The following is a 20,621-nucleotide window of genomic DNA, read 5'->3' as shown; positions in this document are numbered from 1 at the left end:
CTTTACTTTTCTTCACTGGCAATTCTAACATGTTGGGTTAGCACCTGTATTTCAACGGCTAAATTACAAACAACAGTATGCCAATGGTAAATGTTGACCAACACTAATTTAGCAATCATGAAACGGAATCATTTTGGATAATATTGTCTAATTTCCTTTCATATCCAACGTTAAAACAGGTGTACAATCTGCGGCGCTCGGCGGCTTTCGGAGAGAGAAGTGAAAAAGCTTACGGCACCTGGGATTCCCAGGCGGTCTTCCATCCAGGTACTAACCAGGCCCTGCTCTGCTTAGCTTCCGAGATCAGACGAGATCGGGCGGAACCAGAGAGGTATGGCCGTAAGCTGCTTTTTATCTTTTTCCTAATCCTTTATAATGCGTCAATGAATTATGACACGCCAGCCGTTGGCATCTTTGAGTGGGTTAAATAAGGGTATGCAAAGAAGGCTGTGACATCCCATGCCGAAAATTGGATGGACTAGAGAAGACCCGCCCAGGAGTCCCAGCCAATCGGTGAATGGCCATTGCAGTCCCCGCCACCTCAAATGGCCTGACGATGGTACGGACGTAAGCCACCTTTCATCTTCTTCCTATTGCATCTCTTCTACAATGTGAAATTTTTTTTACAATTGTGTAGGTGTACAATCTACGGCGCTGGGCGGCTTTCAGAGAGAGAAGTGAAAAAGCTTACGGCACCTGGGATTCCCAGGCGGTCTTCCATCCAGGTACTAACCAGGCCCTGCTCTGCTTAGCTTCCGAGAACAGACGAGATCGGGCGGAACCAGAGAGGTATGGACGTAAGCTGCTTTTCATCTTTTTCCTAATCCTTTAAAACGTGTCAAAGATAATCAGAAGTTTCTTTTTCTAAAATTGAAGCAGTTCTTAGCATTGGCAAGAGAGGTTCCTAAAGCCTGAAGGTAACTTTACTTTTCTTCACTGGCAATTCTAACATGTTGGGTTAGCACCTGTATTTCAACGGCTAAATTACAAACAACAGTATGCCAATGGTAAATGTTGACCAACACTAATTTAGCAATCATGAAACCGAATCATTTTGGATAATATTGTCTAATTTCCTTTCATATCCAACGTTAAAACAGGTGTACAATCTGCGGCGCTCGGCGGCTTTCGGAGAGAGAAGTGAAAAAGCTTACGGCACCTGGGATTCCCAGGCGGTCTTCCATCCAGGTACTAACCAGGCCCTGCTCTGCTTAGCTTCGGAGATCAGACGAGATCGGGCGGAACCAGAGAGGTATGGCCGTAAGCTGCTTTTTATCTTTTTCCTAATCCTTTATAATGCGTCAATGAATTATGACACGCCTGCCGTTGGCATCTTTGTGTGGGTTAAATAAGGGTATGCAAAGAAGGCTGTGACATCCCATGCCGAAAATTGGATGGACTAGAGAAGACCCGCCCAGGAGTCCCAGCCAATCGGTGAATGGCCATTGCAGTCCCCGCCACCTCAAATGGCCTGACGATGGTATGGACGTAAGCCACCTTTCATCTTCTTCCTATTGCATCTCTTCTACAATGTGAATTTTTTTTTACAATTGTGTAGGTGTACAATCTACGGCGCTGGGCGGCTTTCAGAGAGAGAAGTTAAAAAGCTTACGGCACCTGGGATTCCCAGGCGGTCTTCCATCCAGGTACTAACCAGGCCCTGCTCTGCTTAGCTTCCGAGATCAGACGAGATCGGGCGGAACCAGAGAGGTATGGCCGTAAGCTGCTTTTCATCTTTTTCCTAATCCTTTAAAACGTGTCAAAGATAATCAGAAGTTTCTTTTTCTAAAATTGAAGCAGTTCTTAGCATTGGCAAGAGAGGTTCCTAAAGCCTGAAGGTAACTTTACTTTTCTTCACTGGCAATTCTAACATGTTGGGTTAGCACCTGTATTTCAACGGCTAAATTACAAACAACAGTATGCCAATGGTAAATGTTGACCAACACTAATTTAGCAATCATGAAACGGAATCATTTTGGATAATATTGTCTAATTTCCTTTCATATCCAACGTTAAAACAGGTGTACAATCTGCGGCGCTCGGCGGCTTTCGGAGAGAGAAGTGAAAAAGCTTACGGCACCTGGGATTCCCAGGCGGTCTTCCATCCAGGTACTAACCAGGCCCTGCTCTGCTTAGCTTCCGAGATCAGACGAGATCGGGCGGAACCAGAGAGGTATGGCCGTAAGCTGGTTTTTATCTTTTTCCTAATCCTTTATAATGCGTCAATGAATTATGACACGCCTGCCGTTGGCATCTTTGTGTGGGTTAAATAAGGGTATGCAAAGAAGGCTGTGACATCCCATGCCGAAAATTGGATGGACTAGAGAAGACCCGCCCAGGAGTCCCAGCCAATCGGTGAATGGCCATTGCAGTCCCCGCCACCTCAAATGGCCTGACGATGGTATGGACGTAAGCCACCTTTCATCTTCTTCCTATTGCATCTCTTCTACAATGTGAATTTTTTTTTACAATTGTGTAGGTGTACAATCTACGGCGCTGGGCGGCTTTCAGAGAGAGAAGTTAAAAAGCTTACGGCACCTGGGATTCCCAGGCGGTCTTCCATCCAGGTACTAACCAGGCCCTGCTCTGCTTAGCTTCCGAGATCAGACGAGATCGGGCGGAACCAGAGAGGTATGGCCGTAAGCTGCTTTTCATCTTTTTCCTAATCCTTTAAAACGTGTCAAAGATAATCAGAAGTTTCTTTTTCTAAAATTGAAGCAGTTCTTAGCATTGGCAAGAGAGGTTCCTAAAGCCTGAAGGTAACTTTACTTTTCTTCACTGGCAATTCTAACATGTTGGGTTAGCACCTGTATTTCAACGGCTAAATTACAAACAACAGTATGCCAATGGTAAATGTTGACCAACACTAATTTAGCAATCATGAAACGGAATCATTTTGGATAATATTGTCTAATTTCCTTTCATATCCAACGTTAAAACAGGTGTACAATCTGCGGCGCTCGGCGGCTTTCGGAGAGAGAAGTGAAAAAGCTTACGGCACCTGGGATTCCCAGGCGGTCTTCCATCCAGGTACTAACCAGGCCCTGCTCTGCTTAGCTTCCGAGATCAGACGAGATCGGGCGGAACCAGAGAGGTATGGCCGTAAGCTGCTTTTTATCTTTTTCCTAATCCTTTATAATGCGTCAATGAATTATGACACGCCTGCCGTTGGCATCTTTGTGTGGGTTAAATAAGGGTATGCAAAGAAGGCTGTGACATCCCATGCCGAAAATTGGATGGACTAGAGAAGACCCGCCCAGGAGTCCCAGCCAATCGGTGAATGGCCATTGCAGTCCCCGCCACCTCAAATGGCCTGACGATGGTATGGACGTAAGCCACCTTTCATCTTCTTCCTATTGCATCTCTTCTACAATGTGAATTTTTTTTTACAATTGTGTAGGTGTACAATCTACGGCGCTGGGCGGCTTTCAGAGAGAGAAGTTAAAAAGCTTACGGCACCTGGGATTCCCAGGCGGTCTTCCATCCAGGTACTAACCAGGCCCTGCTCTGCTTAGCTTCCGAGATCAGACGAGATCGGGCGGAACCAGAGAGGTATGGCCGTAAGCTGCTTTTCATCTTTTTCCTAATCCTTTAAAACGTGTCAAAGATAATCAGAAGTTTCTTTTTCTAAAATTGAAGCAGTTCTTAGCATTGGCAAGAGAGGTTCCTAAAGCCTGAAGGTAACTTTACTTTTCTTCACTGGCAATTCTAACATGTTGGGTTAGCACCTGTATTTCAACGGCTAAATTACAAACAACAGTATGCCAATGGTAAATGTTGACCAACACTAATTTAGCAATCATGAAACGGAATCATTTTGGATAATATTGTCTAATTTCCTTTCATATCCAACGTTAAAACAGGTGTACAATCTGCGGCGCTCGGCGGCTTTCGGAGAGAGAAGTGAAAAAGCTTACGGCACCTGGGATTCCCAGGCGGTCTTCCATCCAGGTACTAACCAGGCCCTGCTCTGCTTAGCTTCCGAGATCAGACGAGATCGGGCGGAACCAGAGAGGTATGGCCGTAAGCTGCTTTTTATCTTTTTCCTAATCCTTTATAATGCGTCAATGAATTATGACACGCCAGCCGTTGGCATCTTTGAGTGGGTTAAATAAGGGTATGCAAAGAAGGCTGTGACATCCCATGCCGAAAATTGGATGGACTAGAGAAGAACCGCCCAGGAGTCCCAGCCAATCGGTGAATGGCCATTGCAGTCCCCGCCACCTCAAATGGCCTGACGATGGTACGGACGTAAGCCACCTTTCATCTTCTTCCTATTGCATCTCTTCTACAATGTGAAATTTTTTTTACAATTGTGTAGGTGTACAATCTACGGCGCTGGGCGGCTTTCAGAGAGAGAAGTGAAAAAGCTTACGGCACCTGGGATTCCCAGGCGGTCTTCCATCCAGGTACTAACCAGGCCCTGCTCTGCTTAGCTTCCGAGAACAGACGAGATCGGGCGGAACCAGAGAGGTATGGACGTAAGCTGCTTTTCATCTTTTTCCTAATCCTTTAAAACGTGTCAAAGATAATCAGAAGTTTCTTTTTCTAAAATTGAAGCAGTTCTTAGCATTGGCAAGAGAGGTTCCTAAAGCCTGAAGGTAACTTTACTTTTCTTCACTGGCAATTCTAACATGTTGGGTTAGCACCTGTATTTCAACGGCTAAATTACAAACAACAGTATGCCAATGGTAAATGTTGACCAACACTAATTTAGCAATCATGAAACCGAATCATTTTGGATAATATTGTCTAATTTCCTTTCATATCCAACGTTAAAACAGGTGTACAATCTGCGGCGCTCGGCGGCTTTCGGAGAGAGAAGTGAAAAAGCTTACGGCACCTGGGATTCCCAGGCGGTCTTCCATCCAGGTACTAACCAGGCCCTGCTCTGCTTAGCTTCGGAGATCAGACGAGATCGGGCGGAACCAGAGAGGTATGGCCGTAAGCTGCTTTTTATCTTTTTCCTAATCCTTTATAATGCGTCAATGAATTATGACACGCCTGCCGTTGGCATCTTTGTGTGGGTTAAATAAGGGTATGCAAAGAAGGCTGTGACATCCCATGCCGAAAATTGGATGGACTAGAGAAGACCCGCCCAGGAGTCCCAGCCAATCGGTGAATGGCCATTGCAGTCCCCGCCACCTCAAATGGCCTGACGATGGTATGGACGTAAGCCACCTTTCATCTTCTTCCTATTGCATCTCTTCTACAATGTGAATTTTTTTTTACAATTGTGTAGGTGTACAATCTACGGCGCTGGGCGGCTTTCAGAGAGAGAAGTTAAAAAGCTTACGGCACCTGGGATTCCCAGGCGGTCTTCCATCCAGGTACTAACCAGGCCCTGCTCTGCTTAGCTTCCGAGATCAGACGAGATCGGGCGGAACCAGAGAGGTATGGCCGTAAGCTGCTTTTTATCTTTTTCCTAATCCTTTATAATGCGTCAATGAATTATGACACGCCAGCCGTTGGCATCTTTGAGTGGGTTAAATAAGGGTATGCAAAGAAGGCTGTGACATCCCATGCCGAAAATTGGATGGACTAGAGAAGAACCGCCCAGGAGTCCCAGCCAATCGGTGAATGGCCATTGCAGTCCCCGCCACCTCAAATGGCCTGACGATGGTACGGACGTAAGCCACCTTTCATCTTCTTCCTATTGCATCTCTTCTACAATGTGAAATTTTTTTTACAATTGTGTAGGTGTACAATCTACGGCGCTGGGCGGCTTTCAGAGAGAGAAGTGAAAAAGCTTACGGCACCTGGGATTCCCAGGCGGTCTTCCATCCAGGTACTAACCAGGCCCTGCTCTGCTTAGCTTCCGAGAACAGACGAGATCGGGCGGAACCAGAGAGGTATGGACGTAAGCTGCTTTTCATCTTTTTCCTAATCCTTTAAAACGTGTCAAAGATAATCAGAAGTTTCTTTTTCTAAAATTGAAGCAGTTCTTAGCATTGGCAAGAGAGGTTCCTAAAGCCTGAAGGTAACTTTACTTTTCTTCACTGGCAATTCTAACATGTTGGGTTAGCACCTGTATTTCAACGGCTAAATTACAAACAACAGTATGCCAATGGTAAATGTTGACCAACACTAATTTAGCAATCATGAAACCGAATCATTTTGGATAATATTGTCTAATTTCCTTTCATATCCAACGTTAAAACAGGTGTACAATCTGCGGCGCTCGGCGGCTTTCGGAGAGAGAAGTGAAAAAGCTTACGGCACCTGGGATTCCCAGGCGGTCTTCCATCCAGGTACTAACCAGGCCCTGCTCTGCTTAGCTTCGGAGATCAGACGAGATCGGGCGGAACCAGAGAGGTATGGCCGTAAGCTGCTTTTTATCTTTTTCCTAATCCTTTATAATGCGTCAATGAATTATGACACGCCTGCCGTTGGCATCTTTGTGTGGGTTAAATAAGGGTATGCAAAGAAGGCTGTGACATCCCATGCCGAAAATTGGATGGACTAGAGAAGACCCGCCCAGGAGTCCCAGCCAATCGGTGAATGGCCATTGCAGTCCCCGCCACCTCAAATGGCCTGACGATGGTATGGACGTAAGCCACCTTTCATCTTCTTCCTATTGCATCTCTTCTACAATGTGAATTTTTTTTTACAATTGTGTAGGTGTACAATCTACGGCGCTGGGCGGCTTTCAGAGAGAGAAGTTAAAAAGCTTACGGCACCTGGGATTCCCAGGCGGTCTTCCATCCAGGTACTAACCAGGCCCTGCTCTGCTTAGCTTCCGAGATCAGACGAGATCGGGCGGAACCAGAGAGGTATGGCCGTAAGCTGCTTTTCATCTTTTTCCTAATCCTTTAAAACGTGTCAAAGATAATCAGAAGTTTCTTTTTCTAAAATTGAAGCAGTTCTTAGCATTGGCAAGAGAGGTTCCTAAAGCCTGAAGGTAACTTTACTTTTCTTCACTGGCAATTCTAACATGTTGGGTTAGCACCTGTATTTCAACGGCTAAATTACAAACAACAGTATGCCAATGGTAAATGTTGACCAACACTAATTTAGCAATCATGAAACGGAATCATTTTGGATAATATTGTCTAATTTCCTTTCATATCCAACGTTAAAACAGGTGTACAATCTGCGGCGCTCGGCGGCTTTCGGAGAGAGAAGTGAAAAAGCTTACGGCACCTGGGATTCCCAGGCGGTCTTCCATCCAGGTACTAACCAGGCCCTGCTCTGCTTAGCTTCCGAGATCAGACGAGATCGGGCGGAACCAGAGAGGTATGGCCGTAAGCTGCTTTTTATCTTTTTCCTAATCCTTTATAATGCGTCAATGAATTATGACACGCCTGCCGTTGGCATCTTTGTGTGGGTTAAATAAGGGTATGCAAAGAAGGCTGTGACATCCCATGCCGAAAATTGGATGGACTAGAGAAGACCCGCCCAGGAGTCCCAGCCAATCGGTGAATGGCCATTGCAGTCCCCGCCACCTCAAATGGCCTGACGATGGTATGGACGTAAGCCACCTTTCATCTTCTTCCTATTGCATCTCTTCTACAATGTGAATTTTTTTTTACAATTGTGTAGGTGTACAATCTACGGCGCTGGGCGGCTTTCAGAGAGAGAAGTTAAAAAGCTTACGGCACCTGGGATTCCCAGGCGGTCTTCCATCCAGGTACTAACCAGGCCCTGCTCTGCTTAGCTTCCGAGATCAGACGAGATCGGGCGGAACCAGAGAGGTATGGCCGTAAGCTGCTTTTCATCTTTTTCCTAATCCTTTAAAACGTGTCAAAGATAATCAGAAGTTTCTTTTTCTAAAATTGAAGCAGTTCTTAGCATTGGCAAGAGAGGTTCCTAAAGCCTGAAGGTAACTTTACTTTTCTTCACTGGCAATTCTAACATGTTGGGTTAGCACCTGTATTTCAACGGCTAAATTACAAACAACAGTATGCCAATGGTAAATGTTGACCAACACTAATTTAGCAATCATGAAACGGAATCATTTTGGATAATATTGTCTAATTTCCTTTCATATCCAACGTTAAAACAGGTGTACAATCTGCGGCGCTCGGCGGCTTTCGGAGAGAGAAGTGAAAAAGCTTACGGCACCTGGGATTCCCAGGCGGTCTTCCATCCAGGTACTAACCAGGCCCTGCTCTGCTTAGCTTCCGAGATCAGACGAGATCGGGCGGAACCAGAGAGGTATGGCCGTAAGCTGCTTTTTATCTTTTTCCTAATCCTTTATAATGCGTCAATGAATTATGACACGCCTGCCGTTGGCATCTTTGTGTGGGTTAAATAAGGGTATGCAAAGAAGGCTGTGACATCCCATGCCGAAAATTGGATGGACTAGAGAAGACCCGCCCAGGAGTCCCAGCCAATCGGTGAATGGCCATTGCAGTCCCCGCCACCTCAAATGGCCTGACGATGGTATGGACGTAAGCCACCTTTCATCTTCTTCCTATTGCATCTCTTCTACAATGTGAATTTTTTTTTACAATTGTGTAGGTGTACAATCTACGGCGCTGGGCGGCTTTCAGAGAGAGAAGTTAAAAAGCTTACGGCACCTGGGATTCCCAGGCGGTCTTCCATCCAGGTACTAACCAGGCCCTGCTCTGCTTAGCTTCCGAGATCAGACGAGATCGGGCGGAACCAGAGAGGTATGGCCGTAAGCTGCTTTTCATCTTTTTCCTAATCCTTTAAAACGTGTCAAAGATAATCAGAAGTTTCTTTTTCTAAAATTGAAGCAGTTCTTAGCATTGGCAAGAGAGGTTCCTAAAGCCTGAAGGTAACTTTACTTTTCTTCACTGGCAATTCTAACATGTTGGGTTAGCACCTGTATTTCAACGGCTAAATTACAAACAACAGTATGCCAATGGTAAATGTTGACCAACACTAATTTAGCAATCATGAAACGGAATCATTTTGGATAATATTGTCTAATTTCCTTTCATATCCAACGTTAAAACAGGTGTACAATCTGCGGCGCTCGGCGGCTTTCGGAGAGAGAAGTGAAAAAGCTTACGGCACCTGGGATTCCCAGGCGGTCTTCCATCCAGGTACTAACCAGGCCCTGCTCTGCTTAGCTTCCGAGATCAGACGAGATCGGGCGGAACCAGAGAGGTATGGCCGTAAGCTGCTTTTTATCTTTTTCCTAATCCTTTATAATGCGTCAATGAATTATGACACGCCTGCCGTTGGCATCTTTGTGTGGGTTAAATAAGGGTATGCAAAGAAGGCTGTGACATCCCATGCCGAAAATTGGATGGACTAGAGAAGACCCGCCCAGGAGTCCCAGCCAATCGGTGAATGGCCATTGCAGTCCCCGCCACCTCAAATGGCCTGACGATGGTATGGACGTAAGCCACCTTTCATCTTCTTCCTATTGCATCTCTTCTACAATGTGATAAACTTTTTACAATTGTGTAGGTGTACAAGCTACGGCGCTGGGCGGCTTTCAGAGAGAGAAGTGAAAAAGCTTACGGCACCTGGGATTCCCAGGCGGTCTTCCATCCAGGTACTAACCAGGCCCTGCTCTGCTTAGCTTCCGAGATCAGACGAGATCGGGCGGAACCAGAGAGGTATGGCCGTAAGCTGCTTTTTATCTTTTTCCTAATCCTTTATAATGCGTCAAAGATAATCAGAAGAGTTTCTTTTTCTAAAATTGAAGCAGTTCTTAGGATTGGCAAGAGAGGTTTCTAAAACCTGAAGGTAACTTTACTTTTCTTCACTGGCAATTCTAACATGTTGGGTTAGCACCTGTATTTCAACGGCTAAATTACAAACAAAAGTATGCCAATTGTTAAATGTTGATCAACACTAATTTAGCAACCATGAAACGGAATCATTTTGGATAATATTGTCTAATTGCCTTTCATATCCAACGTTAAAACAACACTAAACATGCATCTCTTCAACAATGTGATATACTTTTTGTAATTTGTAGGTGTTCCCAGGCGGTCTTCCATCCAGGTACTAACCAGGCCCTGCTCTGCTTAGCTTCCGAGATCAGACGAGATCGGGCGGAACCAGAGAGGTATGGCCGTAAGCTGCTTTTTATCTTTTTCCTAATCCTTTATAATGCGTCAATGAATTATGACACGCCTGCCGTTGGCATCTTTGTGTGGGTTAAATAAGGGTATGCAAAGAAGGCTGTGACATCCCATGCCGAAAATTGGATGGACTAGAGAAGACCCGCCCAGGAGTCCCAGCCAATCGGTGAATGGCCATTGCAGTCCCCGCCACCTCAAATGGCCTGACGATGGTATGGACGTAAGCCACCTTTCATCTTCTTCCTATTGCATCTCTTCTACAATGTGATAAACTTTTTACAATTGTGTAGGTGTACAAGCTACGGCGCTGGGCGGCTTTCAGAGAGAGAAGTGAAAAAGCTTACGGCACCTGGGATTCCCAGGCGGTCTTCCATCCAGGTACTAACCAGGCCCTGCTCTGCTTAGCTTCCGAGATCAGACGAGATCGGGCGGAACCAGAGAGGTATGGCCGTAAGCTGCTTTTTATCTTTTTCCTAATCCTTTATAATGCGTCAAAAAATTATGTCACGCCTGCCGTTGGCATCTTTGTGTGGGTTAAATAAGGGTATGCAAAGAAGGCTGTGACATCCTATGGCGAAAATTGGATGGACTAGAGAAGACCCGCCCAGGAGTCCCAGCCAATCGGTGGATGGCCATTGCAGTCCCCGCCACCTCAAATGGCCTGACGATGGTATGGACGTAAGCCACCTTTCATCTTCTTCCTATTGCATCTCTTCTACAATGTGAAATACTTTTTACAATTGTGAAGGTGTACAATCTGCGGCGGTGGGCGGCTTTCGGAGAGAGAAGTGAAAAAGCTTACGGCACCTGGGATTCCCAGGCGGTCTTCCATCCAGGTACTAACCAGGCCCTGCTCTGCTTAGCTTCCGAGATCAGACGAGATCAGGCGGAACCAGAGAGGTATGGCCGTAAGCTGCTTTTTATCTTTTTCCTAATCCTTTATAATGCGTCAATGAATTATGACACGCCAGCCGTTGGCATCTTTGTGTGGGTTAAATAAGGGTATGCAAAGAAGGCTGTGACATCCCATGCCGAAAATTGGATGGACTAGAGAAGACCCGCCCAGGAGTCCCAGCCAATCGGTGAATGGCCATTGCAGTCCCCGCCACCTCAAATGGCCTGACGATGGTATGGACGTAAGCCACCTTTCATCTTCTTCCTATTGCATCTCTTCTACAATGTGAATTTTTTTTTACAATTGTGTAGGTGTACAATCTACGGCGCTGGGCGGCTTTCAGAGAGAGAAGTTAAAAAGCTTACGGCACCTGGGATTCCCAGGCGGTCTTCCATCCAGGTACTAACCAGGCCCTGCTCTGCTTAGCTTCCGAGATCAGACGAGATCGGGCGGAACCAGAGAGGTATGGCCGTAAGCTGCTTTTCATCTTTTTCCTAATCCTTTAAAACGTGTCAAAGATAATCAGAAGTTTCTTTTTCTAAAATTGAAGCAGTTCTTAGCATTGGCAAGAGAGGTTCCTAAAGCCTGAAGGTAACTTTACTTTTCTTCACTGGCAATTCTAACATGTTGGGTTAGCACCTGTATTTCAACGGCTAAATTACAAACAACAGTATGCCAATCGTAAATGTTGACCAACACTAATTTAGCAATCATGAAACGGAATCATTTTGGATAATATTGTCTAATTTCCTTTCATATCCAACGTTAAAACAGGTGTACAATCTGCGGCGCTCGGCGGCTTTCGGAGAGAGAAGTGAAAAAGCTTACGGCACCTGGGATTCCCAGGCGGTCTTCCATCCAGGTACTAACCAGGCCCTGCTCTGCTTAGCTTGCGAGATCAGACGAGATCGGGCGGAACCAGAGAGGTATGGCCGTAAGCTGCTTTTTATCTTTTTCCTAATCCTTTATAATGCGTCAATGAATTATGACACGCCTGCCGTTGGCATCTTTGTGTGGGTTAAATAAGGGTATGCAAAGAAGGCTGTGACATCCCATGCCGAAAATTGGATGGACTAGAGAAGACCCGCCCAGGAGTCCCAGCCAATCGGTGAATGGCCATTGCAGTCCCCGCCACCTCAAATGGCCTGACGATGGTATGGACGTAAGCCACCTTTCATCTTCTTCCTATTGCATCTCTTCTACAATGTGATAAACTTTTTACAATTGTGTAGGTGTACAAGCTACGGCGCTGGGCGGCTTTCAGAGAGAGAAGTGAAAAAGCTTACGGCACCTGGGATTCCCAGGCGGTCTTCCATCCAGGTACTAACCAGGCCCTGCTCTGCTTAGCTTCCGAGATCAGACGAGATCGGGCGGAATCAGAGAGGTATGGCCGTAAGCTGCTTTTTATCTTTTTCCTAATCCTTTATAATGCGTCAAAGATAATCAGAAGAGTTTCTTTTTCTAAAATTGAAGCAGTTCTTAGGATTGGCAAGAGAGGTTTCTAAAACCTGAAGGTAACTTTACTTTTCTTCACTGGCAATTCTAACATGTTGGGTTAGCACCTGTATTTCAACGGCTAAATTACAAACAAAAGTATGCCAATTGTTAAATGTTGATCAACACTAATTTAGCAACCATGAAACGGAATCATTTTGGATAATATTGTCTAATTGCCTTTCATATCCAACGTTAAAACAACACTAAACATGCATCTCTTCAACAATGTGATATACTTTTTGTAATTTGTAGGTGAACAATCTGCGGCGCTCGGCGGCTTTCGGTGAGAGAAGTGAAAAAGCTTACGGCACCTGGGATTCCCAGGCGGTCTTCCATCCAGGTACTAACCAGGCCCCGCTCTGCTTAGCTTCCGAGATCAGACGAGATCGGGCGGAACCAGAGAGGTATGGCTGTAAGCTGCTTTTTATCTTTTTCCTAATCCTTTAAAACGTGTCAAAGATAATCAGAAGTTTCTTTTTCTAAAATTGAAGCAGTTCTTAGCATTGGCAAGAGAGGTTCCTAAAACCTGAAGGTAACTTTACTTTTCTTCACTGGTAAATCTAACATGTTTGGTTAGCACCTGTATTTCAACGGCTAAATTACAAACAATAGTATGCCAATCGTAAAATGTTGATCAACACCAATTTAGCAATCATGAAACGGAATCATTTTGGATAATATTGTCTAATTTCCTTTCATATCCAACGTTAAAACAACACTAAACATGCATCTCTTCAACAATGTGATATACTTTTTGTAATTTGTAGGTGTACAATCTGCGGCGCTCTGCAGCTTTCAGAGAGAAGTGAAAAAGCTTACGGCACCTGGGATTCCCAGGCGGTCTTCCATCCAGGTACTAACCAGGCCCTGCTCTGCTTAGCTTCCAAGATCAGACGAGATCGGGCGGAACCAGAGAGGTATGGCCGTAAGCTGCTTTTTATCTTTTTCCTAATCCTTTATAATGCGTCAATGAATTATGACACGCCAGCCGTTGGCATCTTTGTGTGGGTTAAATAAGGGTATGCAAAGAAGGCTGTGACATCCCAAGCCGAAAATTGGATGGACTAGAGAAGACCCGCCCAGGAGTCCCAGCCAATCGGTGAATGGCCATTGCAGTCCCCGCCACCTCAAATGGCCTGACGATGGTATGGACGTAAGCCACCTTTCATCTTCTTCCTATTGCATCTCTTCTACAATGTGATAAACTTTTTACAATTGTGTAGGTGTACAAGCTACGGCGCTGGGCGGCTTTCAGAGAGAGAAGTGAAAAAGCTTACGGCACCTGGGATTCCCAGGCGGTCTTCCATCCAGGTACTAACCAGGCCCTGCTCTGCTTAGCTTCCGAGATCAGACGAGATCGGGCGGAACCAGAGAGGTATGGCCGTAAGCTGCTTTTTATCTTTTTCCTAATCCTTTATAATGCGTCAAAGATAATCAGAAGAGTTTCTTTTTCTAAAATTGAAGCAGTTCTTAGGATTGGCAAGAGAGGTTTCTAAAACCTGAAGGTAACTTTACTTTTCTTCACTGGCAATTCTAACATGTTGGGTTAGCACCTGTATTTCAACGGCTAAATTACAAACAAAAGTATGCCAATTGTTAAATGTTGATCAACACTAATTTAGCAACCATGAAACGGAATCATTTTGGATAATATTGTCTAATTGCCTTTCATATCCAACGTTAAAACAACACTAAACATGCATCTCTTCAACAATGTGATATACTTTTTGTAATTTGTAGGTGAACAATCTGCGGCGCTCGGCGGCTTTCGGTGAGAGAAGTGAAAAAGCTTACGGCACCTGGGATTCCCAGGCGGTCTTCCATCCAGGTACTAACCAGGCCCCGCTCTGCTTAGCTTCCGAGATCAGACGAGATCGGGCGGAACCAGAGAGGTATGGCTGTAAGCTGCTTTTTATCTTTTTCCTAATCCTTTAAAACGTGTCAAAGATAATCAGAAGTTTCTTTTTCTAAAATTGAAGCAGTTCTTAGCATTGGCAAGAGAGGTTCCTAAAACCTGAAGGTAACTTTACTTTTCTTCACTGGTAAATCTAACATGTTTGGTTAGCACCTGTATTTCAACGGCTAAATTACAAACAATAGTATGCCAATCGTAAAATGTTGATCAACACCAATTTAGCAATCATGAAACGGAATCATTTTGGATAATATTGTCTAATTTCCTTTCATATCCAACGTTAAAACAACACTAAACATGCATCTCTTCAACAATGTGATATACTTTTTGTAATTTGTAGGTGTACAATCTGCGGCGCTCTGCAGCTTTCAGAGAGAAGTGAAAAAGCTTACGGCACCTGGGATTCCCAGGCGGTCTTCCATCCAGGTACTAACCAGGCCCTGCTCTGCTTAGCTTCCGAGATCAGACGAGATCGGGCGGAACCAGAGAGGTATGGCCGTAAGCTGCTTTTTATCTTTTTCCTAATCCTTTATAATGCGTCAATGAATTATGACACGCCAGCCGTTGGCATCTTTGTGTGGGTTAAATAAGGGTATGCAAAGAAGGCTGTGACATCCCAAGCCGAAAATTGGATGGACTAGAGAAGACCCGCCCAGGAGTCCCAGCCAATCGGTGAATGGCCATTGCAGTCCCCGCCACCTCAAATGGCCTGACGATGGTACGGACGTAAGCCACCTTTCATCTTCTTCCTATTGCATCTCTTCTACAATGTGAAATTTTTTTTACAATTGTGTAGGTGTACAATCTACGGCGCTGGGCGGCTTTCAGAGAGAGAAGTGAAAAAGCTTACGGCACCTGGGGTTCCCAGGCGGTCTTCCATCCAGGTACTAACCAGGCCCTGCTCTGCTTAGCTTCCGAGAACAGACGAGATCGGGCGGAACCAGAGAGGTATGGACGTAAGCTGCTTTTCATCTTTTTCCTAATCCTTTAAAACGTGTCAAAGATAATCAGAAGTTTCTTTTTCTAAAATTGAAGCAGTTCTTAGCATTGGCAAGAGAGGTTCCTAAAGCCTGAAGGTAACTTTACTTTTCTTCACTGGCAATTCTAACATGTTGGGTTAGCACCTGTATTTCAACGGCTAAATTACAAACAACAGTATGCCAATCGTAAATGTTGACCAACACTAATTTAGCAATCATGAAACGGAATCATTTTGGATAATATTGTCTAATTTCCTTTCATATCCAACGTTAAAACAGGTGTACAATCTGCGGCGCTCGGCGGCTTTCGGAGAGAGAAGTGAAAAAGCTTACGGCACCTGGGATTCCCAGGCGGTCTTCCATCCAGGTACTAACCAGGCCCTGCTCTGCTTAGCTTCCGAGATCAGACGAGATCGGGCGGAACCAGAGAGGTATGGCCGTAAGCTGCTTTTTATCTTTTTCCTAATCCTTTATAATGCGTCAATGAATTATGACACGCCTGCCGTTGGCATCTTTGTGTGGGTTAAATAAGGGTATGCAAAGAAGGCTGTGACATCCCATGCCGAAAATTGGATGGACTAGAGAAGACCCGCCCAGGGGTCCCAGCCAATCGGTGAATGGCCATTGCAGTCCCCGCCACCTCAAATGGCCTGACGATGGTACGGACGTAAGCCACCTTTCATCTTCTTCCTATTGCATCTCTTCTACAATGTGAAATTTTTTTTACAATTGTGTAGGTGTACAATTTACGGCGCTGGGCGGCTTTCGGAGAGAGAAGTGAAAAAGCTTACGGCACCTGGGATTCCCAGGCGGTCTTCCATCCAGGTACTAACCAGGCCCTGCTCTGCTTAGCTTCCGAGATCAGACGAGATCGGGCGGAACCAGAGAGGTATGGACGTAAGCTGCTTTTCATCTTTTTCCTAATCCTTTAAAACGTGTCAAAGATAATCAGAAGTTTCTTTTTCTAAAATTGAAGCAGTTCTTAGCATTGGCAAGAGAGGTTCCTAAAGCCTGAAGGTAACTTTACTTTTCTTCACTGGCAATTCTAACATGTTGGGTTAGCACCTGTATTTCAACGGCTAAATTACAAACAACAGTATGCCAATCGTAAATGTTGACCAACACTAATTTAGCAATCATGAAACGGAATGATTTTGGATAATATTGTCTAATTTCCTTTCATATCCAACGTTAAAACAGGTGTACAATCTGCGGCGCTCGGCGGCTTTCGGAGAGAGAAGTGAAAAAGCTTACGGCACCTGGGATTCCCAGGCGGTCTTCCATCCAGGTACTAACCAGGCCCTGCTCTGCTTAGCTTCCGAGAACAGACGAGATCGGGCGGAACCAGAGAGGTATGGACGTAAGCTGCTTTTCATCTTTTTCCTAATCCTTTAAAACGTGTCAAAGATAATCAGAAGTTTCTTTTTCTAAAATTGAAGCAGTTCTTAGCATTGGCAAGAGAGGTTCCTAAAGCCTGAAGGTAACTTTACTTTTCTTCACTGGCAATTCTAACATGTTGGGTTAGCACCTGTATTTCAACGGCTAAATTACAAACAACAGTATGCCAATCGTAAATGTTGACCAACACTAATTTAGCAATCATGAAACGGAATCATTTTGGATAATATTGTCTAATTTCCTTTCATATCCAACGTTAAAACAGGTGTACAATCTGCGGCGCTCGGCGGCTTTCGGAGAGAGAAGTGAAAAAGCTTACGGCACCTGGGATTCCCAGGCGGTCTTCCATCCAGGTACTAACCAGGCCCTGCTCTGCTTAGCTTCCGAGATCAGACGAGATCGGGCGGAACCAGAGAGGTATGGCCGTAAGCTGCTTTTTATCTTTTTCCTAATCCTTTATAATGCGTCAATGAATTATGACACGCCAGCCGTTGGCATCTTTGTGTGGGTTAAATAAGGGTATGCAAAGAAGGCTGTGACATCCCATGCCGAAAATTGGATGGACTAGAGAAGACCCGCCCAGGAGTCCCAGCCAATCGGTGAATGGCCATTGCAGTCCCCGCCACCTCAAATGGCCTGACGATGGTATGGACGTAAGCCACCTTTCATCTTCTTCCTATTGCATCTCTTCTACAATGTGAAATTTTTTTTACAATTGTGTAGGTGTACAATCTACGGCGCTGGGCGGCTTTCAGAGAGAGAAGTGAAAAAGCTTACGGCACCTGGGATTCCCAGGCGGTCTTCCATCCAGGTACTAACCAGGCCCTGCTCTGCTTAGGTTCCGAGATCAGACGAGATCGGGCGGAACCAGAGAGGTATGGACGTAAGCTGCTTTTCATCTTTTTCCTAATCCTTTAAAACGTGTCAAAGATAATCAGAAGTTTCTTTTTCTAAAATTGAAGCAGTTCTTAGCATTGGCAAGAGAGGTTCCTAAAGCCTGAAGGTAACTTTACTTTTCTTCACTGGCAATTCTAACATGTTGGGTTAGCACCTGTATTTCAACGGCTAAATTACAAACAACAGTATGCCAATCGTAAATGTTGACCAACACTAATTTAGCAATCATGAAACGGAATCATTTTGGATAATATTGTCTAATTTCCTTTCATATCCAACGTTAAAACAGGTGTACAATCTGCGGCGCTCGGCGGCTTTCGGAGAGAGAAGTGAAAAAGCTTACGGCACCTGGGATTCCCAGGCGGTCTTCCATCCAGGTACTAACCAGGCCCTGCTCTGCTTAGCTTCCGAGATCAGACGAGATCGGGCGGAACCAGAGAGGTATGGCCGTAAGCTGCTTTTTATCTTTTTCCTAATCCTTTATAATGCGTCAATGAATTATGACACGCCTGCCGTTGGCATCTTTGTGTGGGTTAAATAAGGGTATGCAAAGAAGGCTGTGACATCCCATGCCGAAAATTGGATGGACTAGAGAAGACCCGCCCAGGGGTCCCAGCCAATCGGTGAATGGCCATTGCAGTCCCCGCCACCTGAAATGGCCTGACGATGGTACGGACGTAAGCCACCTTTCATCTTCTTCCTATTGCATCTCTTCTACAATGTGAAATTTTTTTTACAATTGTGTAGGTGTACAATTTACGGCGCTGGGCGGCTTTCGGAGAGAGAAGTGAAAAAGCTTACGGCACCTGGGATTCCCAGGCGGTCTTCCATCCAGGTACTAACCAGGCCCTGCTCTGCTTAGCTTCCGAGATCAGACGAGATCGGGCGGAACCAGAGAGGTATGGACGTAAGCTGCTTTTCATCTTTTTCCTAATCCTTTAAAACGTGTCAAAGATAATCAGAAGTTTCTTTTTCTAAAATTGAAGCAGTTCTTAGCATTGGCAAGAGAGGTTCCTAAAGCCTGAAGGTAACTTTACTTTTCTTCACTGGCAATTCTAACATGTTGGGTTAGCACCTGTATTTCAACGGCTAAATTACAAACAACAGTATGCCAATCGTAAATGTTGACCAACACTAATTTAGCAATCATGAAACGGAATGATTTTGGATAATATTGTCTAATTTCCTTTCATATCCAACGTTAAAACAGGTGTACAATCTGCGGCGCTCGGCGGCTTTCGGAGAGAGAAGTGAAAAAGCTTACGGCACCTGGGATTCCCAGGCGGTCTTCCATCCAGGTACTAACCAGGCCCTGCTCTGCTTAGCTTCCGAGAACAGACGAGATCGGGCGGAACCAGAGAGGTATGGACGTAAGCTGCTTTTCATCTTTTTCCTAATCCTTTAAAACGTGTCAAAGATAATCAGAAGTTTCTTTTTCTAAAATTGAAGCAGTTCTTAGCATTGGCAAGAGAGGTTCCTAAAGCCTGAAGGTAACTTTACTTTTCTTCACTGGCAATTCTAACATGTTGGGTTAGCACCTGTATTTCAACGGCTAAATTACAAACAACAGTATGCCAATGGTAAATGTTGACCAACACTAATTTAGCAATCATGAAACGGAATCATTTTGGATAATATTGTCTAATTTCCTTTCATATCCAACGTTAAAACAGGTGTACAATCTGCGGCGCTCGGCGGCTTTCGGAGAGAGAAGTGAAAAAGCTTACGGCACCTGGGATTCCCAGGCGGTCTTCCATCCAGGTACTAACCAGGCCCTGCTCTGCTTAGCTTCCGAGATCAGACGAGATCGGGCGGAACCAGAGAGGTATGGCCGTAAGCTGCTTTTTATCTTTTTCCTAATCCTTTATAATGCGTCAATGAATTATGACACGCCTGCCGTTGGCATCTTTGTGTGGGTTAAATAAGGGTATGCAAAGAAGGCTGTGACATCCCATGCCGAAAATTGGATGGACTAGAGAAGACCCGCCCAGGAGTCCCAGCCAATCGGTGAATGGCCATTGCAGTCCCCGCCACCTCAAATGGCCTGACGATGGTATGGACGTAAGCCACCTTTCATCTTCTTCCTATTGCATCTCTTCTACAATGTGATAAACTTTTTACAATTGTGTAGGTGTACAAGCTACGGCGCTGGGCGGCTTTCAGAGAGAGAATTGAAAAAGCTTACGGCACCTGGGATTCCCAGGCGGTCTTCCATCCAGGTACTAACCAGGCCCTGCTCTGCTTAGCTTCCGAGATCAGACGAGATCGGGCGGAACCAGAGAGGTATGGCCGTAAGCTGCTTTTTATCTTTTTCCTAATCCTTTATAATGCGTCAAAGATAATCAGAAGAGTTTCTTTTTCTAAAATTGAAGCAGTTCTTAGGATTGGCAAGAGAGGTTTCTAAAACCTGAAGGTAACTTTACTTTTCTTCACTGGCAATTCTAACATGTTGGGTTAGCACCTGTATTTCAACGGCTAAATTACAAACAAAAGTATGCCAATTGTTAAATGTTGATCAACACTAATTTAGCAACCATGAAACGGAATCATTTTGGATAATATTGTCTAATTGCCTTTCATATCCAACGTTAAAACAACACTAAACATGCATCTCTTCAACAATGTGATATACTTTTTGTAATTTGTAGGTGTTCCCAGGCGGTCTTCCATCCAGGTACTAACCAGGCCCTGCTCTGCTTAGCTTCCGAGATCAGACGAGATCGGGCGGAACCAGAGAGGTATGGCCGTAAGCTGCTTTTTATCTTTTTCCTAATCCTTTATAATGCGTCAATGAATTATGACACGCCTGCCGTTGGCATCTTTGTGTGGGTTAAATAAGGGTATGCAAAGAAGGCTGTGACATCCCATGCCGAAAATTGGATGGACTAGAGAAGACCCGCCCAGGAGTCCCAGCCAATCGGTGAATGGCCATTGCAGTCCCCGCCACCTCAAATGGCCTGACGATGGTATGGACGTAAGCCACCTTTCATCTTCTTCCTATTGCATCTCTTCTACAATGTGATAAACTTTTT

At 45.0% G+C, this 20,621-nt stretch overlaps 42 non-coding genes across 42 annotated transcripts; all 42 read right to left on the bottom strand.

Moving 5' to 3' along the window:
• Positions 1 to 226: 226 nt before the first annotated feature.
• Positions 227 to 345, bottom strand: LOC134121152 (5S ribosomal RNA). The gene has a single exon (XR_009952695.1). It is a non-coding gene; the product is annotated as a 5S ribosomal RNA (ribosomal RNA).
• Positions 346 to 684: 339 nt separating this feature from the next.
• LOC134122250 (5S ribosomal RNA) lies at positions 685 to 803 on the bottom strand. Its single transcript, XR_009953791.1, has one exon. It is a non-coding gene; the product is annotated as a 5S ribosomal RNA (ribosomal RNA).
• Positions 804 to 1,147: 344 nt separating this feature from the next.
• Positions 1,148 to 1,266, bottom strand: LOC134121949 (5S ribosomal RNA). Its single transcript, XR_009953490.1, has one exon. It is a non-coding gene; the product is annotated as a 5S ribosomal RNA (ribosomal RNA).
• A 339-nt stretch (positions 1,267 to 1,605) lies between these two features.
• Positions 1,606 to 1,724, bottom strand: LOC134121151 (5S ribosomal RNA). Its single transcript, XR_009952694.1, has one exon. It is a non-coding gene; the product is annotated as a 5S ribosomal RNA (ribosomal RNA).
• Positions 1,725 to 2,068: 344 nt separating this feature from the next.
• LOC134121150 (5S ribosomal RNA) lies at positions 2,069 to 2,187 on the bottom strand. Its single transcript, XR_009952693.1, has one exon. It is a non-coding gene; the product is annotated as a 5S ribosomal RNA (ribosomal RNA).
• A 339-nt stretch (positions 2,188 to 2,526) lies between these two features.
• Positions 2,527 to 2,645, bottom strand: LOC134121149 (5S ribosomal RNA). Its single transcript, XR_009952692.1, has one exon. It is a non-coding gene; the product is annotated as a 5S ribosomal RNA (ribosomal RNA).
• A 344-nt stretch (positions 2,646 to 2,989) lies between these two features.
• LOC134121148 (5S ribosomal RNA) lies at positions 2,990 to 3,108 on the bottom strand. The gene has a single exon (XR_009952691.1). It is a non-coding gene; the product is annotated as a 5S ribosomal RNA (ribosomal RNA).
• Positions 3,109 to 3,447: 339 nt separating this feature from the next.
• Positions 3,448 to 3,566, bottom strand: LOC134121147 (5S ribosomal RNA). The gene has a single exon (XR_009952690.1). It is a non-coding gene; the product is annotated as a 5S ribosomal RNA (ribosomal RNA).
• Positions 3,567 to 3,910: 344 nt separating this feature from the next.
• LOC134121146 (5S ribosomal RNA) lies at positions 3,911 to 4,029 on the bottom strand. Its single transcript, XR_009952689.1, has one exon. It is a non-coding gene; the product is annotated as a 5S ribosomal RNA (ribosomal RNA).
• A 339-nt stretch (positions 4,030 to 4,368) lies between these two features.
• On the bottom strand, positions 4,369 to 4,487 carry LOC134122249 (5S ribosomal RNA). Its single transcript, XR_009953790.1, has one exon. It is a non-coding gene; the product is annotated as a 5S ribosomal RNA (ribosomal RNA).
• Positions 4,488 to 4,831: 344 nt separating this feature from the next.
• On the bottom strand, positions 4,832 to 4,950 carry LOC134121948 (5S ribosomal RNA). Its single transcript, XR_009953489.1, has one exon. It is a non-coding gene; the product is annotated as a 5S ribosomal RNA (ribosomal RNA).
• A 339-nt stretch (positions 4,951 to 5,289) lies between these two features.
• Positions 5,290 to 5,408, bottom strand: LOC134121145 (5S ribosomal RNA). Its single transcript, XR_009952688.1, has one exon. It is a non-coding gene; the product is annotated as a 5S ribosomal RNA (ribosomal RNA).
• A 339-nt stretch (positions 5,409 to 5,747) lies between these two features.
• On the bottom strand, positions 5,748 to 5,866 carry LOC134122248 (5S ribosomal RNA). Its single transcript, XR_009953789.1, has one exon. It is a non-coding gene; the product is annotated as a 5S ribosomal RNA (ribosomal RNA).
• Positions 5,867 to 6,210: 344 nt separating this feature from the next.
• LOC134121947 (5S ribosomal RNA) lies at positions 6,211 to 6,329 on the bottom strand. The gene has a single exon (XR_009953488.1). It is a non-coding gene; the product is annotated as a 5S ribosomal RNA (ribosomal RNA).
• A 339-nt stretch (positions 6,330 to 6,668) lies between these two features.
• On the bottom strand, positions 6,669 to 6,787 carry LOC134121144 (5S ribosomal RNA). The gene has a single exon (XR_009952687.1). It is a non-coding gene; the product is annotated as a 5S ribosomal RNA (ribosomal RNA).
• A 344-nt stretch (positions 6,788 to 7,131) lies between these two features.
• LOC134121142 (5S ribosomal RNA) lies at positions 7,132 to 7,250 on the bottom strand. The gene has a single exon (XR_009952685.1). It is a non-coding gene; the product is annotated as a 5S ribosomal RNA (ribosomal RNA).
• Positions 7,251 to 7,589: 339 nt separating this feature from the next.
• Positions 7,590 to 7,708, bottom strand: LOC134121141 (5S ribosomal RNA). The gene has a single exon (XR_009952684.1). It is a non-coding gene; the product is annotated as a 5S ribosomal RNA (ribosomal RNA).
• A 344-nt stretch (positions 7,709 to 8,052) lies between these two features.
• Positions 8,053 to 8,171, bottom strand: LOC134121140 (5S ribosomal RNA). The gene has a single exon (XR_009952683.1). It is a non-coding gene; the product is annotated as a 5S ribosomal RNA (ribosomal RNA).
• Positions 8,172 to 8,510: 339 nt separating this feature from the next.
• On the bottom strand, positions 8,511 to 8,629 carry LOC134121139 (5S ribosomal RNA). The gene has a single exon (XR_009952682.1). It is a non-coding gene; the product is annotated as a 5S ribosomal RNA (ribosomal RNA).
• A 344-nt stretch (positions 8,630 to 8,973) lies between these two features.
• On the bottom strand, positions 8,974 to 9,092 carry LOC134121138 (5S ribosomal RNA). Its single transcript, XR_009952681.1, has one exon. It is a non-coding gene; the product is annotated as a 5S ribosomal RNA (ribosomal RNA).
• A 339-nt stretch (positions 9,093 to 9,431) lies between these two features.
• Positions 9,432 to 9,550, bottom strand: LOC134121137 (5S ribosomal RNA). The gene has a single exon (XR_009952680.1). It is a non-coding gene; the product is annotated as a 5S ribosomal RNA (ribosomal RNA).
• Positions 9,551 to 10,344: 794 nt separating this feature from the next.
• LOC134121136 (5S ribosomal RNA) lies at positions 10,345 to 10,463 on the bottom strand. The gene has a single exon (XR_009952679.1). It is a non-coding gene; the product is annotated as a 5S ribosomal RNA (ribosomal RNA).
• A 339-nt stretch (positions 10,464 to 10,802) lies between these two features.
• LOC134121530 (5S ribosomal RNA) lies at positions 10,803 to 10,921 on the bottom strand. Its single transcript, XR_009953071.1, has one exon. It is a non-coding gene; the product is annotated as a 5S ribosomal RNA (ribosomal RNA).
• Positions 10,922 to 11,260: 339 nt separating this feature from the next.
• Positions 11,261 to 11,379, bottom strand: LOC134121135 (5S ribosomal RNA). The gene has a single exon (XR_009952678.1). It is a non-coding gene; the product is annotated as a 5S ribosomal RNA (ribosomal RNA).
• A 344-nt stretch (positions 11,380 to 11,723) lies between these two features.
• Positions 11,724 to 11,842, bottom strand: LOC134121944 (5S ribosomal RNA). The gene has a single exon (XR_009953485.1). It is a non-coding gene; the product is annotated as a 5S ribosomal RNA (ribosomal RNA).
• Positions 11,843 to 12,181: 339 nt separating this feature from the next.
• LOC134121974 (5S ribosomal RNA) lies at positions 12,182 to 12,300 on the bottom strand. The gene has a single exon (XR_009953515.1). It is a non-coding gene; the product is annotated as a 5S ribosomal RNA (ribosomal RNA).
• A 398-nt stretch (positions 12,301 to 12,698) lies between these two features.
• On the bottom strand, positions 12,699 to 12,817 carry LOC134122030 (5S ribosomal RNA). The gene has a single exon (XR_009953571.1). It is a non-coding gene; the product is annotated as a 5S ribosomal RNA (ribosomal RNA).
• A 394-nt stretch (positions 12,818 to 13,211) lies between these two features.
• Positions 13,212 to 13,330, bottom strand: LOC134121545 (5S ribosomal RNA). The gene has a single exon (XR_009953086.1). It is a non-coding gene; the product is annotated as a 5S ribosomal RNA (ribosomal RNA).
• A 339-nt stretch (positions 13,331 to 13,669) lies between these two features.
• On the bottom strand, positions 13,670 to 13,788 carry LOC134121134 (5S ribosomal RNA). Its single transcript, XR_009952677.1, has one exon. It is a non-coding gene; the product is annotated as a 5S ribosomal RNA (ribosomal RNA).
• Positions 13,789 to 14,186: 398 nt separating this feature from the next.
• Positions 14,187 to 14,305, bottom strand: LOC134122029 (5S ribosomal RNA). Its single transcript, XR_009953570.1, has one exon. It is a non-coding gene; the product is annotated as a 5S ribosomal RNA (ribosomal RNA).
• Positions 14,306 to 14,699: 394 nt separating this feature from the next.
• On the bottom strand, positions 14,700 to 14,818 carry LOC134121133 (5S ribosomal RNA). Its single transcript, XR_009952676.1, has one exon. It is a non-coding gene; the product is annotated as a 5S ribosomal RNA (ribosomal RNA).
• Positions 14,819 to 15,157: 339 nt separating this feature from the next.
• Positions 15,158 to 15,276, bottom strand: LOC134122337 (5S ribosomal RNA). The gene has a single exon (XR_009953877.1). It is a non-coding gene; the product is annotated as a 5S ribosomal RNA (ribosomal RNA).
• Positions 15,277 to 15,620: 344 nt separating this feature from the next.
• On the bottom strand, positions 15,621 to 15,739 carry LOC134121131 (5S ribosomal RNA). The gene has a single exon (XR_009952674.1). It is a non-coding gene; the product is annotated as a 5S ribosomal RNA (ribosomal RNA).
• Positions 15,740 to 16,078: 339 nt separating this feature from the next.
• On the bottom strand, positions 16,079 to 16,197 carry LOC134121799 (5S ribosomal RNA). The gene has a single exon (XR_009953340.1). It is a non-coding gene; the product is annotated as a 5S ribosomal RNA (ribosomal RNA).
• Positions 16,198 to 16,541: 344 nt separating this feature from the next.
• On the bottom strand, positions 16,542 to 16,660 carry LOC134122247 (5S ribosomal RNA). Its single transcript, XR_009953788.1, has one exon. It is a non-coding gene; the product is annotated as a 5S ribosomal RNA (ribosomal RNA).
• A 344-nt stretch (positions 16,661 to 17,004) lies between these two features.
• Positions 17,005 to 17,123, bottom strand: LOC134121130 (5S ribosomal RNA). The gene has a single exon (XR_009952673.1). It is a non-coding gene; the product is annotated as a 5S ribosomal RNA (ribosomal RNA).
• Positions 17,124 to 17,462: 339 nt separating this feature from the next.
• On the bottom strand, positions 17,463 to 17,581 carry LOC134122376 (5S ribosomal RNA). The gene has a single exon (XR_009953916.1). It is a non-coding gene; the product is annotated as a 5S ribosomal RNA (ribosomal RNA).
• Positions 17,582 to 17,925: 344 nt separating this feature from the next.
• On the bottom strand, positions 17,926 to 18,044 carry LOC134121129 (5S ribosomal RNA). Its single transcript, XR_009952672.1, has one exon. It is a non-coding gene; the product is annotated as a 5S ribosomal RNA (ribosomal RNA).
• A 339-nt stretch (positions 18,045 to 18,383) lies between these two features.
• On the bottom strand, positions 18,384 to 18,502 carry LOC134121798 (5S ribosomal RNA). The gene has a single exon (XR_009953339.1). It is a non-coding gene; the product is annotated as a 5S ribosomal RNA (ribosomal RNA).
• Positions 18,503 to 18,846: 344 nt separating this feature from the next.
• Positions 18,847 to 18,965, bottom strand: LOC134122245 (5S ribosomal RNA). The gene has a single exon (XR_009953786.1). It is a non-coding gene; the product is annotated as a 5S ribosomal RNA (ribosomal RNA).
• Positions 18,966 to 19,309: 344 nt separating this feature from the next.
• On the bottom strand, positions 19,310 to 19,428 carry LOC134121128 (5S ribosomal RNA). Its single transcript, XR_009952671.1, has one exon. It is a non-coding gene; the product is annotated as a 5S ribosomal RNA (ribosomal RNA).
• Positions 19,429 to 19,767: 339 nt separating this feature from the next.
• Positions 19,768 to 19,886, bottom strand: LOC134121127 (5S ribosomal RNA). Its single transcript, XR_009952670.1, has one exon. It is a non-coding gene; the product is annotated as a 5S ribosomal RNA (ribosomal RNA).
• Between the last annotated feature and the right edge of the window lie 735 nt (positions 19,887 to 20,621).

This window comes from Pungitius pungitius, unplaced genomic scaffold (genome assembly GCF_949316345.1).
Source record: "Pungitius pungitius unplaced genomic scaffold, fPunPun2.1 scaffold_28, whole genome shotgun sequence".
In the NCBI taxonomy this organism is placed as follows: domain Eukaryota; kingdom Metazoa; phylum Chordata; class Actinopteri; order Perciformes; family Gasterosteidae; genus Pungitius; species Pungitius pungitius.
Note: the sequence above shows the minus strand (reverse complement) of the source record. Positions and strands in the feature narration are given on the sequence as shown.